Below are 10,701 nucleotides of genomic sequence, written 5' to 3'. Positions count from 1 at the left end.
AGTGGACTGGCTGAGCTTAGCTGGGTGGTTCTTCTGATGCTCTTACTTGGATTTCTGTGATGAGAGATGACAGATGATCTTGAACCAGATCATCCAGGATGTCTCCACTCGCTTGTCTCAAGTGCTGACTGGATTGGCTGGAAGGCTGAGTCATCTTTTACTGTCTCCACATAGTCTGACTATGGGGCTAGCTTAGGCTTCTTTAAATGGTTTTCTTAAATCTGACTCTCAAGAATGCAAAAGCAGAAGCTACCAGGTCTTCTGAAGGTATAGACCCAGAACTGGAACAGTGTCACTACCATCCTATTCTATTGGTTAAGATGAGTCACAAGACCAGCCCAGATTCAAAAGATAGGGAATATACAAAGCCACAGATACTGGCAGGTGTGGCCTATTGGGGGTCATCTTTGGAGACAGGCTGATGTGACAGCCAGGGTAATAGCAGTGGTAAAAAGACAGGAAGGGTGAGCTCAGCGTAGGCAGATGAAAAGAGCTAGCTGATAAATACATAAAAGCATGTTACTTAGCATATAAGCATCAGATACTCCCAAAGTACAGAAACTTATACACATATATAAATATTTATTGAACTCGAAAATATATATTGCATGACAAAGAATTGAATGAGAGTAACCTTGAGTTTCTCACCCTGAAAATGTACTCCAGGTAAGGATTGCATTGCATTACCATATGAAAAGAGGAACATAAGCCTTATTCATTAGGAAGGTAAAATAGATGCCAGAGAAGAGGGAGATATTTTAAAGTAAAGAAAAGCTTGAAGTGGGAGAGATCGAGAAAGTGCTTGTTGAATACCCTTCATTTTCTTGAGCAGTTAGAAGAATAATTGTTTACTCATGGTTGAGAAGGGCAGAATTAAGCTTGGCATATTCTGTAGAGAATGGAAAATGATTTTAAATAAAGGGAACTGGAGTGCTAAGAAATACTGGACCCAGGTGATGTGGGATTCATAAACATGTAGTGTGGCCCATTGGCAGAGCTCCATGATTTTCTTCTAAGCACATTGGCAACCTGGGACAAAAACAGAAATCAGTAGGTAGGTCCTTAGAAAGGAACCTGTTGTGACAAATGGAGGTGTGTTTCTCTTTCCTTCCTTTGGGAAAATCTATGTGGAGACAGCTTAAGAATCTTGTAGGCATCATCTTTTGAGACCTCCAATCCATCAGCTGCCTCCAAGGGGAGAATTCAGCTTCCTCCCCACAGCTGACTTCTTCCCAATAAACTCTGCATGCTAAACAAAGCTTGCAGGACTCATTCTAGTTGACTTCAAGATAGAAAGGATACTTTACAAGAATTGTATTTCTGCAATATTTCATATCAGTAATTGATAAAGTTTTTTGAAAAATAATTTTCCTTGGGTAAGTAATGCAGGTTCATTACAGAACATTAGAAAATATAAATTAAAAAAGGAAACTTAGGATTACACTGTTTCCACCTCTCAGAAATAACTGTGTCAACAATGTGAGACTGACTTCAGTTTTTCATCTTTTTCTTTAAAATTTTTTTTTTTTTTTTTTTGAGTTGGAGTCTCACTCTGTCTCCCAGACTGGAGTGCAGTGGCCGCTCCCGGCCACCGCAGCCCCGACCTGCTGGGCTCCGGCGATCCTTCCGCCTCAGCCTTCCAAGTAGCTGGAACTATAGGCGCACGCTACTACGCCCGGCTAATTTTTTGTTTCATTGTAGAGATGAGGTCTCACCAAGTTACCCAGGCGGGTCTCGAACCCATGGGCTCAGGCAATCCACTCACCTCAGCCTCCCAAAGTGCAGGATTACAGGCTGAGCCACCGAGCCCGGCTGTTTTTCATCGTTTTTATTGACAAAATTGTTACAAGTAAGTGTAGGGCAATGCCTTTCACTAAGGATTAGTTACATAATTTTGGGAGTCCGGTACAAAACTAAAACATGAGGCCCTCAGGCAAATATTAAGGATTTCAAGATGGCAAAATTAGAGCATCAAACCAATTGTGAGGTCCTTCTAAGTGAGGGCCTTGTGCACCTGCATAGACTGTACACTCATAGAATCAATCTTCCTTATACACTCATCTCAAGCAGGGCTACAGCTCACTACCTACAGAACTTTCTTCTCCCTTCCCTTCTCTTAGCCTCTTAGCTCTGGGGCTGCCAGAATGTTTGCAGTTGGGGACGTGGCTTTAACCATCTTCAGGTTTAATCCTTGGCAAAATAGGTGGTTTGTTTTCAGATGTTTTCCTTTAGGTTCCTTTAGATGTTTTCTTTTCCCTGAAAAGCTGCTTCCCCTCATGGGGTGCCTTGGATGCAGTGGATGTGCTAGGGTACCTACCTCTTTTTAAAGCTGACTCTCTTATCAGCTGCAGTCCTTCTGGGCTTCTGAGTAAGGTCTCATCTGCTGACAGCTGGCTGGTGCCTCAGACGCCAGACCCTGCAAGGCACATCCTTGGGACTCTCAACTTTTCTCATGCAGGAGGAGCAGTGTGGCCTTTGTTTCCGAGGCGCCGCAGGAAAGAAAGAGCAGGGCCAAGTTGAAAGTATTTAAATTAATTTAGGTTGGGTTTCTATTTACCTCACAGCCAAGGGAGCCGGGCCCTCCTGCAATTCCCTAGTGTTGGGATATTGCCCACAGTACTCCCCTGGCCAGCTGGGAAGACAGAACAGTCAGCCACAGGAGGTTATTCTTGAGCCTTGAAACTGAATGGAATTTGTCCTGTTGGATTTCAGGCTTGTTTGGGACCTGCGACTTATTCTTCCCTCCCAATTTCTACCTTTTGAAATAGGACCGTCTATCCTATGTCTATCCCATGTATGTATGTATTTGCTTTCTAGGTTTCACAGGTCTGCAGATGGAGAGGAATTTTGCTCCAGTATGGGCTATGCCTATCTCACTTACATCTGATCTAGATGATTTTGGAATTAAAATTTGGGGCTTTTTTTTTTTTTTTTGAGTTGGAGTCTCACTCTGTCACCCAGACTGGAGTACAATGGCCGCTCCTGGCCACTGCAGCCTCAACCTGCTGGGCTCTGGCGATCCTTCCGCCTCAGCCTTCCAAGTAGCTGGAACTACAGGTGTCGCTACCATGCTGGGCTAATTTTTGATTTATTGTAGAGATGAGGTCTCGTCAAGTTGCCCAGGTGGGTCTTGAACCCGCGGGCTCAGGCAATCCACTCACCTCGGCCTCCCAAAGTGCTGGGATTGCAGGCTGAGCCACTGAGCCCAGTCGATTTGGGGCTTTTTTGGTTGATTATATTTAGATGAGATTTGGGGACTTTGAACTGAATCTGGAACAGGTTAAGACTGCCAAGGATTTGGGGAAGGGTGAATGTTGCACATAGGGAAGATATGAATTTGGGGGAGGCCATAGAGACTTCTGGACTGGGTTGAGTTGTATCCCCCTAAAAGACATGTTCAAGTCTTAACCCCTGGTACTTGTGAATGTGACCTTATTTGGAAACAGGGTCTTTGCAAATATAATCAAGTTGACATGAAGTCTTAATTTAATAACTGCATCCTTACAAGACGAGAGAAATTTGGACATAGAGACACACAGAGAGAAGTCCATGGGATGCTGGTGGCAGAGACCGTAGTGATTCAACTACAAGCTAAGGAACACCAGGGATTGTCTGCATCCACTAAAGCTAAGGGAGAGGCATGAAACAGAGTCTCCTTCAAAGTTTCTAGAAGGAACCAACTCCGAAAGCACCTTGTTTTCAGAATTCTATCCTTCGAAACAATTTGGAAGGTTTTAAGCAGATACGAACACAGTTCAGGTCCATTATGATCATTTGAAAATGTATATGTAAGCATGGATAATGGATTTTAGGGCAGCAAGACTATCAGTAGGGAGACAAGTCAGGAGTCTTCTGCACTGGTCTGGGAAGGAGATGATGATGACTCAGACTAGGGTGCAGTGACAGAAATGATGACAAGTAGTTGGACCTAAACACATTTTTAAGATAGTGCCAGTAGGAGTTGCTGGTGGATTTGAACAGGGGTATAAAGGGAAGACGCCCAGGATGACTCCCAGGTTCTTGGTGGAGCACTAGGGGAATGCTGGTTATTATATGCCGAGTGGGAGAATCAGAAAAGTTCGAGTTCTCAACATTGAGCTCTTCATCAGATTTCCCATGGAAATATCAAATAGTAGAGTCCTTTCAGGTCAAATTCCTCAACTAGTCCAGAGGACAGCTAGGTGTCCAAAACCCCCAGCAGACTCCAAATGGGAGTAACCATGTGATGCGGTATGCCTGAAAATGAAATCTGCAGGGAGACAGAACAACCTGATGCCTTTTTTTGGAACTCTTTGATTCAGCCCATCCCACCTCTTTAAGTTTTCATTAAGTTAACAACGTCCTCCTTTTTTTATTGTTTAAGTTAATTTAGGTTGGGTTTCTCTTATTTGCCTCCAAAAAAGGTCCACATACAATAAGAACTAAAGCTCAGTAAATAGCAAAGCAGAACTGATGACTTAGCAAGATGCTTTACGCCTTGACTGATAAAGTTTTTTAGAACAAGATTTGTGATCTATTTCCACTTGCTTTCCAAAAGGAGGAAAAGAATTTGAGGTCACTGTAAGAGGGGATATGACATTAAAATATCATTTAAGTCATGTTTTTCTCAGTGACTTCTTCATAAAAAAGAGACCAAAGTGAGTTGTTCCTCTGCTCTGTCCCTTCTTCACCCTGGATAACTGCCTTCCCTCATGGGGTGACTGGGACACAGTGAATGTCCTAGGGTACCTGCCTCTTTTTAAAGCCGACTCTCTTATCAGCTGCAATCCTCCTGGGTCTCTGAGTGAGGTCTCATCTACTGACAGCTGGCTGGTGCCTCAGACCCCAGATCCTGCAAGGCACATCCTTGGGGCTCACAACTTTTCTCACACAGGAGGAGCGGTGTGGCACTTGTTTCTGAGGCGCCACAGGAAAGAAAGAGCAGGGGCAGGTTGGGAGTATTGTTAGCTTAGCCTTATTAATAAAATAGGGTTAATGATTTATTCATGGCTGGGACAATGCGGCTCCGCTCCAGAGGATGGCACAGAATGGTTTCATTAGAGATGAGCAGCTGCTGCGGAAGAGACACGAGCCTTCCAAGAAATGGTCTCGGCTGCTCTATGAGGCAGCCAGCCGATTTATCTGACCAAGTCAGAGCTTGGAGGCAATTATTTGTATACTGTGGATGTTGTAGGATAAATGCTGGCGATGAAGGTCCCTGGAAAGATGCCCCTTGCTTTCCCATTTCTCATCTAACGAGTGTTTGTTCACCTTCTTGCTTTATCCTTTCCTCCTCAGTACCTGGAAGATGCCTGAGTTTGTAATTCAAGATGTGTTATCTGGGGAATATCAGTATAATACACATCTGAACGTGATCCCCATCAAAGGGAGATCATCCCCGGAAGCAGAAGAGAGAAATAGTATTTGGGCTTTTCTGGTGCTAGGCTAAGCGTACACTATTTTTAAAGATTAAATCGTTTAAAATCATATATCTTCTTTCCAAAATGGACTGCAGAATTTTTATAAATACTTAGAAAAGAGGTTTGATACACAGCAGAATCTGGATAAATAACTGAGAGAGATCACGTTTTTAAAAAAATGCCAGTGACTTGCTCTTGTTAAGGGCAGGCTAGATGTCTGTTAGTTCATCTGCTTGTTGGATCATTAGTAGTTGATGTGGTTCAGAGGGCAAAGTGAGTCAGGATTCGACAATCTCCCGAAAAACAAAAGCTGGAGAGATCACTTCCCAGCAAATCAAACCCAACTTGGCTGGAATCAGATTTATTTACTGCCACGTTACTGTTTTTACTCGATCGCCCCCCATTCGAGCTTGCCTAGCCTCCCCTATGACTTCAGGAGATTTACATCAATGTCAGCAAGGAGAGTTGCGTTTTCTCCCTCCGGTGCCTGACTGGAGGGGAGAATTCAAGGCCACAGGAGGCATTGAAGAACATCTCATTGTTGGTGTATATGCTTCCACACAGCAAGGCCTCCTTAGGGACTCCCCTCCCCTCTGCTCCGCTTCCCTGAGAAGAGATCAAATGTTTCAAAGCACTTCCACCTTTACTAATTTTTAATGGCTCCGCCAGACTGAGACTTGCCCACTGGGGAGGAGAAAAAAAAAAAAAATCTTTGCTCCTTGAAACAGCCAAAAATAAAAGTGATCCTCTAACGGTAGCACACTTAACTTCCTTCACAACTACCAGCAGGAGCCAAGGAGTATAGCATTTGCCCAATATATTAAGCATTTAAACTGTCTTGGGGGAAACGATCATGCTAGAAATCAGAATATGTTTAAATACAATTCTCAAAATTCAGAGTCTCCTCACAAAAGAATCAAAGAGGCCATCGCTCTGATCCTTCCCTGCTCTTCTCTAGCTCCTGGCCCCGCCCTGCCCATTTCTTTCCTTTGCGCCTCTGCCCAGTTTCTCCCTGAAACCACCCACCGAGCTCTATGTGGGAACCAGGAATGTAGCCCTAGAGTCTGGTTTCCCAGGCCATCAGGAGATAACATTGCCTATCAGCCAAAAAAATAAGGCCTCCTGACTGCAGTTGCAGAAATTACAGCTAATTATACGCTCCACGCTTCCTGCAAAATATATATATTTTAAGCTGCTGGGCTGACTCTCTCCCTTGGCTGTATTTAAAGGTTAGTTTCTGACCTGCTTCCTGGTTTAATGGAAGAATTTAAATATTACAAATCACGACTTAATTCTAATGAATTATATCTCTCCTGGCACCTCACAAAATCCTTATCGTGCCAGAGGAAATAGTTGGAAGGAACAGGGAGTCTCCATGATAATAAACAGAATAACATGCCATAGGGTTGTAGGCTTCGGGATCCCCAGCTTCTTGGGTGGTTGAAAGCTGTTGGCCGTCGGCCTCACACTCAGCCAGCACCTGAGGCATGTAGCTAAGCAGCATGAACTCCCACTCCCCCTTCCTGCACGATTGTTCACTCGGCTTAATTGTCAGCTCCTGCTAGGAACATGTAACATCTCATTTTCCCAGAGATTGTGGAAGTGTTGAGCTTTGCTTGTGGCCAAGTTGGGTAGTGGAATGTGCATGGCTTCCTTCCTTGATGCACAAATGCTGGAACTGTCTAAATCTATCTCTGAGTAGAGAGGCCTTTTATTGAATTCCAGTGTCCAATTCTAGTGATGATGTGGACCCAAACAGGTTTGTGTGTGTGTGTGTGTGGTTGTGTGCGTAGACATTCTCATCTGACTTTGCCTATTTACATATATAACCAATCTTATTCAATTGAAAAAAAGTAATCAAAGTACATGCATATGACAACAAAAAGTATATTCAAGGTACGAAAGAAAATCACACATGAAAGGTCCTTCTCCCCCCTCAGGAACTGGGGGAAGAAGTTAGTCTCTTGATTTCTGCAAAGCAGAGTGCAGCAAGGTAAGACTGTGCAACATTCAACCTGCCTTGGCTACTGAATTGTGAATTTCCATGTCTTTAGTTGTTTGATTGAAACACGCATATGGAAAGGGAAAAATCCAATCAAGTGTGCAGATGATTTGTTTGTATTGTACTAAATGTTCTGATTTACCTCGCAGGGGCAGGCACATTCGAAAATGAGGTAATGATTGAAGTATCAACAATGCAACACATTTCTCATGACATGAAATTATCTTGCAATTTATCAACTACAAATGATGGAACTTCTGAAATCTCTAACTGTTTTGACAAAGGCTAAGCCTCATGAATGTGTGAGTTTAGGCTGCTGAGGTGATATGACTGAAAAGTCGACCTTCGTCCACAACCTACAAAAAACACTTACCCTGCGCTATGCAAGTAATTCCACCTTAGAAATTAAGTGTTTTTTACTTCAGAAGAGGAAACTCAAAAGTCCTTAGGGGTATTTCACTTTGGGAAGAGTACATTTATCAGAGTTTTTTTTCTAATAAATGATGAGTGAGACAAGAGCCTCAGAGAAATGGACGTAATATTTATGACTTGCGAAGAGGAGATAGTAAATGTGAAAATGTCTACCAGGGCTGAAAGAGCTCCAAAGCAAGACTGGCCATCTCTGCAGTATGCAGAGTGTTAGGAACAGTTCTCCTGTAGACTGTAAGCAAAAAGGAGAATACGATCATTGCCTAGGTAAATATTGACCACTCCCAAATAGAGAGCAGATACCAACATGGACAATTAAACTTTTTGTTTGTTTTATAGCATACTACACTAGTGAAATTAAAGTTTGGAGCCTTTTATTTTTAAGGTTTCCATTTGACAGAGAGAGAGAAAACAAAAGTGGAAAATAACATTGTCAGCAGATCCCTTGGAGATTTTTTCTGTAAGAAAAGTTAGGTAAAACCAGAACTCTAGGGGGGACAGAGTTGAGGATAGTTACAACTAAAGCAAAAGTCAGTTTATGAGGAAGATCACATCGAAAAAGATGGATGCCATGAAACCTGGTTTTTCGGTTTGTCCAAAGCAGAAGAGAGTACAGGGAACCAGGGACCCTTCAACGGCTTTTACCATGAAGAAAAACAAAATGTCTCATGAAATTCCAATTTGCTTTAAAAGGAAACTCATCCGAAGCGTGTTTCAGCATCTTCATAGATACTGAAGAAGAAAGGTTTTAACTTAATATCTCTGTCAGCAAGATAGTTTATCACACTCAGCAGAAATGACAGGAGAAGGAAAAAAGGGACGAGAAACCATTCTGGGGTGAGCAAAGCGTGACAACAGGATGGGAAAATCCAGCTTCACCAAATATTTATTCATGCTTATATAAACCTCAATTAGCTATCTTGAGATGCTAAGTCTCTGCTGAAGAAAAGGAGCATTTGGAAATGTGACTTGGAAGTTGGTTGGTGTCAATTATTTTGCTGCATTGTTGATTAATGTAATTGAAGTATATATTACGGAAACAGAAAAGGAAATGTGACTTCTTCAGGGACCCATTAATTTCTTAAGCATAAAGTGTTTGAAGGTTCAAAGGCTTTGTTGAAGCTTATTTTAAATTTAAAATTTCCATTGCCAAGGGATTGATTACCATTCTTATATTAGCTTTGTCAAACACCAAGTTGATCTTAGTTCTTTCAAAGTTTTGTGGCACTTGACTGTTTTCAGAGCTTTTTTTTTTTTTTTTAAAGAGAACGCTGTCTTACAAGTTCTCTCAAGGGCAGACTTGTTTTCCCTTTACAAGAATAGCAAGATGAAAATTTCTATAACCTTAAAAAAAAGGCAATTTTCACTCTCCCCATCTTTAGGATCTTGAAAGTCATTTTTATGAGTTAGGTACCACACCTCCTCATTCGAACACTTTCCTGTATTAGTTTGTGTTTGGTTTCCCTTTGATTTTAAAACATCAACATATTTAAGTGTCTTTGTGCATTTGAAGCTCCGTTATGTTGTTTAGGGGCTCAGTCAGATTACTTAAGCTTTTCCCATCTCGCCACCCAAATGACTACCCATAGTGCTTCTTATCACTCTCTGCTGTCTTCCTCTGATCACTGTTTAAGGCACTCTCATAAACAACACCCTACAAAAGTAAGCCGAGATGTCCCAAGTACCAGACTTTATTTGTGCTGTCCCAGTAGTGAACTCATTAGTTCAAGAAGTCTGACAGCAGAACTTCCTGCTCTGGAAAGCAAGCCAAAAAGATAACTGTCATTTCACACAAGGGCAAGAACAGGAAATCAGAGTTCACATGGCACTGCTATTCACCCAGATAAAGGTTGTGTGAGAGGTCATGAGGCCACATCAGAAACGAAAGCATTGTGACCAAAGGTTTTGCCCTAGGAAATCTACGATGAGATTGCAGGCACTCCAAGAGCAGTTCAACAGAAAACCTTTTTTCTTACAAGAAGAAAGGAATTTTCTCCTCATCAGTTTTGGTCTTCCCCACCTTTCCAGTCCTGATGCTACTGCATGGTGTTGGGGTATGAAGTCAAGCCAGTAGGCACTCCCTGTTGGCCATGTCTTTTTCAGGGTTGTCTCCAAGTCCCCTAAAAGCTTGGATGGATGGGAACCTGGGCTCAGATCTTGAGAACTGTCCCTCCACAGCTGTATCTATGTCTTGGTTCCACGCAGCCCTGAGTGCAAATTTGGTCTTGGCCAATGGGGACATACATTCTCCCATCTGGTTTGGAAGATTTAGCCTCAAGAAATGCTGTCACACACATTGACTTTATTTTAAGTGTTATTCCTAGTTGTACTCAGTTTTAGAGATAATGATCTTGATTCTATTGCAAGCAACCCCAAAACAGAGGCAGGCTGGGTCTGATACTCCCTTCCCCAGATCCTGTTAGAGAAGTCAATTCTAAGCCGGCTTCTTGTTCCAGATCTTTGTCTCAGCTTTCCTCCTTACAACCCCCTCACCTCAGGCATAAATATATTCCAAGTGCCTGTTCTGAATCCCCCAACCTCAAAGAATTGGCAGGAGAATCTGGACTGAAAATGGCTTTATTGTGCTATCAATCTCTAAGGACGTTTGTATATCAACAAGTTAAAAATAGTGACTTGTGAGTGAGAATGGGGTGTGAGTGTTTGTGTGTGCGCATGTGCCATAGGGAGTGGGTGTCAGAAACCCGGTAAGATCTGTGGTGGAGACACTTGAAGACGCGAATGTGTGGGGAGTGGAGCAGTTTTCTATCATGTTAAAGCAGAAGCAGTAGCTACCCACTGTTCAGCAGACAGCCAAACTCCTGGCAGATGGGCCCTTCATAAGACAATACAGGACAATGATGTGGACTGGGG

Source organism: Carlito syrichta, unplaced genomic scaffold (assembly GCF_000164805.1).
Source record: "Carlito syrichta isolate Samal-C Ts95f unplaced genomic scaffold, Tarsius_syrichta-2.0.1 Scaffold301511, whole genome shotgun sequence".
NCBI classification, from domain to species: Eukaryota; Metazoa; Chordata; class Mammalia; order Primates; family Tarsiidae; genus Carlito; species Carlito syrichta.
The sequence above is the reverse complement of the archived record's forward strand: the minus strand, read 5'-3'. Positions refer to the sequence as shown.